We start from the raw sequence: 4,687 nt of genomic DNA, 5'->3' as shown, positions 1-4,687 counted from the left end.
ATAACATAAATGATAAGTAGGTGACAGTGTCGACCATGTGTAAGCAATCATAAATAAATGTTATATAACAAAAATATAAATATTAGTAAACATAAATGAAAATTTGGCGACAGTGTCGACCATATATTTTTTCAGGTGGTATAACCGACCTATATCATTCTGGTGGTATAACCGACCATATATCATTTTGGTGGTATAACCGACCATATATCATTTTGGTGGTATAACCGACCATATATCATTTTGGTGGCAGAGCCAACCATATTTAGTATTAAGATTATCGTGCTGATAACGTGTTATAATTCAGTAGGCTTATAACTACCTTTAGTGGTTTGATTCTTGATGTTATAATTCAGTAGGCTTATAACTACCTTTAGTGGTTTGATTCTTGATTTAGAATACTAATAATGAAGTGTAAGAACAAAGATGATAATGGAGAGAAAGAAAGAAACACTTTGTAAGTGTGAGAAATGGTGCAAGTTTAATGCTTGCATTCATGAGTATTTATAGCCTAAAATCTCAATATAAAAATACATACTTTGTGTACCAAAATTGACTATATGTATACACCAAAATTGACTATCCATATCTATATTGTTATTATTATTATAACACACATGTGTTTATTTTTTCCACCTGTTTCTTTTTTATTTATTTATTTACAAATTCACAACTCATCTTGCATCTTGCATCTTCAATCCTCGTTCTGTTTGTAAACATCTTCAATCACTAAACATCGAAATCAAATCCTAAACAGATGTTTTAGAAAATCTACTCTATCAACTGATGATTATAAACACGAATTGAATCCAGATTCGTTGAACAACGATTAATGAAGATTCGATCCGAGTTTGTTTTTGTTTAAAAAACACCAAAATCGATCGCTCCAGAATGATTAGTAATCATCTAGAGAAAAGTAAAAGTGCAAAAGTGTTTCAAATCTCTTCGTGAATCTCTATGCAATATTTCAGATCCAAACATGAAGATTTGACCTCTAATTTAGTGGTCAAAGTTTCGGATAAAAAGTCAACCAAATGTTCATAGATCAAATTCATGATTTAAGTGTTGTTACAGCTTATGTTTATGATCAACGAAGGTTAGGGATCAGGTTTTGAACAGATTTCATGAAGGAATCAAAGCCTGAAACGTTTTAGATCTAGATTTTAATCAAAGCCTAAATGTTTTAGATCTCGATTTAATCAAGGCCTGTTCGTCGAGTTACTGATGTTTGTATTATTACTGCTGTTTGGTGATATTCTCAGACAAACAAACGATAAAGATGAACGATCAACAGTTTTTATGTTTGAGATGAAGCATTGCTGGGTATGTTTTCAGTGAAGAAGATGAACATAACAGTTGGAAAAAATAAACACAGGTGGAAATACAAGTGGCATTTTTTTTTTAATACAAATTGTCCAGATGGCCAAAAATTACCTCAATTTTAAAAAATTTCAACAAGCAATCCTTTTAATGATCAAAAATTAAAATAGAGTCCTTTTTGGGCTTAGACAAATTGGGGGTTACATTGATTGTCAAATTTGACAACATAGGTTACCCTTTCGGGCTATTTGCCCTTGTTTTTACTATGGCTTTTTGCGCTATTGTAATTGTTTTGTTACGTCGTCTCTAGTTGCTTTCTAGAGAGGTTTTTTCGTTAATAATCTCCCACTAGAAAATAGAATTCATTAATGTACTCCAATAATGTTAGTAATAATAATTTAGTGGATGAGCTGTATTAGGGTCCAATAGATCCAAACTATTAATCAAGATGAATTCTAGAAACAAAAATGATAAATACTTTTTTTTGTCTAGCCTTCCAATGCAAGCTGGATCTTCACACATATATAAACATGTCTAATATATAAAAACTAGGAAGAGGTCCGGATTGCGCGTTGCCGCAATCTGACATGTATTTGTAGCCAGATAATGCCTCGATTGTTTAGTGCGAAGATTGCTAACCCAATAAGCTAACATTCTTATTTACAACATTACTTATTAGCATCGTAATAAAACGAATACATAAAGTTACGAAAGCATTTTTCGTAAATGACAATAGTAAGATGGTTAAAAATGCGAATCTCCACTATCATGTCCTTCATCACTACTCGAATCGGTTTGATTAAGCAGATATAACCTAAGATTAGAACTTGTTCGCGTGGCTTTGTTTTTTAAAACGTCAAACTGTTCGTCGGTGTGAAGAAACTTGAATTTCTTCTCACCTTCGTCAAAATACATAATTGTTGAATATTCAGATGGTATTTCTTCCCTGAGTAAGTCGTGTAACCATTCTAGGAAGAAAATGGTTGTTTCAAAAATTTTAAATGAAATTTTTGAACCTTCTTCGTACCACTTCTAGCGTAGAGATGCATGTCCACCATAATATAAGTCCATTGAAATATAAGTGTCATCGATCTCGCTTTGAATATGCACAAAAATGAAAAGAAAAAAAAAATAGTGAATACATAATGTATACTGATGGGGACTACATGTATGTCGTACATTTACAATGATAAATTAAAATTATAAAGAGAATTAAGTCATACCTCGAGAAGTTTTCCGTAGACATTTTATCAAACGGTTGTTGATTTGGTTAAAATTGTGCTGTTCAAAATCACAGTAACTAATGAATCATGTGTGTGGTTACATGGCAGATATAGCCATCACTTTGAGGAAAACAACCGTAAACGTAAAACACATAAAACAAAAAAAATCAAATAAAATAATATTTGACATAATATTATTCATTACTAAAAGAAAAATACATATTAAATTGGACAACATATTCAAGCATATTGTCTATTACAATTACTGATAATGAAGAACAACAGTTAACGAAATCTTCTTAAATCGATCCAATTTGCAAGCAACTTAAATTTAAAACAAATAGAAACACACATTCCCGATATTACGATGAAACATTGAAACAAATGTTAATCAAACAATATAAAAAAGAGAATTCAGTAAGAAAAACTTAAAAATAGAAGAAAAAAATATATAAATTAAGTCCTAAACTGAAGTAATTTATGTGTTTATTGATACACAAAATAATAGTAAACAATATGAACGCAAAAAAAAAAAAATAAAAAAAAAAAAAAAAAAAATAAAAAAAAAAAAAAAAGTAACTGTAACACTATTTACTAATTGCTTCACACGATTACTCACATAAACGATAAGATTTACTTAAGTAGACGATAAGTGATTACATAAAAATAGTGTAGAAGCTGCTCAGAGCCATGGTCACACTCGAGTGGTTTGTCATATAAATACGAGTATATCTACGTATCAATAACACTCAAATTGACATGTAAGTATCAATATCAGCATCAATAGCACAACTATTACAAACAACACAATAGACCATCCTAGTATACATGATAAAAGTAATCCAAAATTTAGTAAATGGGTTTACATTGTTATGTTTTGCATCACCCTACAACACAATTCACCATCATAGCATATTCAGTAAATGGGTTTACACTGTTACCCCTAGCATCACCCTACAGTGAATCACATCATACAGGTGGTATCAGTTTCGTGATATCAAATCTGCAAACACATTTTTTAAACTTCTACCCAAAAAAACTTAAAAATCGTTAAAGGTCCAATAATTTGAACATATCAACTCTAACATTCCAGCAAATACGACTACTTTTCAAAAATTATGTTTGTTTTTATCCTAAATAAAACAGTAAGCTACAAACAAAATTATTATCCAGTTCCAATTGATAATTTATCTGCCAAATAGATTAGAAAAATTGAAAAGTTATTACAAACCTCAACAAAATTATCTAGCTAAAAAGAAAAGCAAATAATAGCGCACCTAGGGTTTACCCATTTAAATCATGTTGAATTCAATAACTTAGCAAACAACAAAATATTGTTAACCAAATTACGAATGACAAAATTGATAAATACAAAAATACCTTATATTCTTGAGAAAGCTTCCACCCTTCTCTTTTATGGAAAATCGAAACAAAAACCTTAATTTTTATGGTAATCGGAGAAGCCTAACTGCAAATGATTAATGATGCAATTAAATAGTAATTCCTACCCAAATCGCAAAATCACCAACCAAAACCCGCTAAAATTGAAAACCCTAAACCCGCTACTTGGGCTGATATAATTATTGAAATATAAATGTTTTATTTTTCATCCTCAGCTCCTAACATTTTTGGGCATCTCGACAATGGACAATTATATATCTAATACTCCGTCGGTTTGCGATTTATATGGTTTATTCCGTTTGATCTTTTCGATTTTCAAGAATATTTTTTGAAACCAATAACCGAACCAAAATTTGATAAAATCAAACCAATCCAACCAAATAAGAAATCGATTTACATGGTTCGGTTTTGGTTAAACCAAATTAAAAACTCACCGATAACAGAAGTGTGTAGTTTTACAATATATACTATATCAATGAATTGTACAAAACCAGTAATAGCATATAAGTAAAATCAAAACCATTAGCAACTAATTTTTCACGTATAAACAATTCATAATACAGAGTAATTGATAAACAAATATTGTTTAAAGTGAAATCAAACCAATAGCAACATTAAATATATTTGATATTAATATATATATATATATATATATATATATATATATATATATACACACACACACATAAATAACATTATAATTCAGTTTTTCGGTTTGAAATTATATGTTTATTTTACAAACC

At 29.7% G+C, this 4,687-nt stretch overlaps 1 long non-coding RNA gene across 1 annotated transcript; it reads right to left on the bottom strand.

The window, feature by feature from the left end:
• Positions 1-1,925: 1,925 nt before the first annotated feature.
• LOC139893348 (uncharacterized) lies at positions 1,926-4,267 on the bottom strand. Its single transcript, XR_011774483.1, has 3 exons — positions 3,924-4,267; positions 2,544-2,601; positions 1,926-2,416 (listed from the first exon to the last, which is right to left on the bottom strand). It is a non-coding gene; the product is annotated as an uncharacterized lncRNA (long non-coding RNA).
• Between the last annotated feature and the right edge of the window lie 420 nt (positions 4,268-4,687).

Source organism: Rutidosis leptorrhynchoides, chromosome 2, assembly GCF_046630445.1.
Source record: "Rutidosis leptorrhynchoides isolate AG116_Rl617_1_P2 chromosome 2, CSIRO_AGI_Rlap_v1, whole genome shotgun sequence".
Lineage (NCBI taxonomy): Eukaryota > Viridiplantae > Streptophyta > Magnoliopsida > Asterales > Asteraceae > Rutidosis > Rutidosis leptorrhynchoides.
The sequence above is the reverse complement of the archived record's forward strand: the minus strand, read 5'-3'. Positions and strand labels throughout refer to the sequence as shown.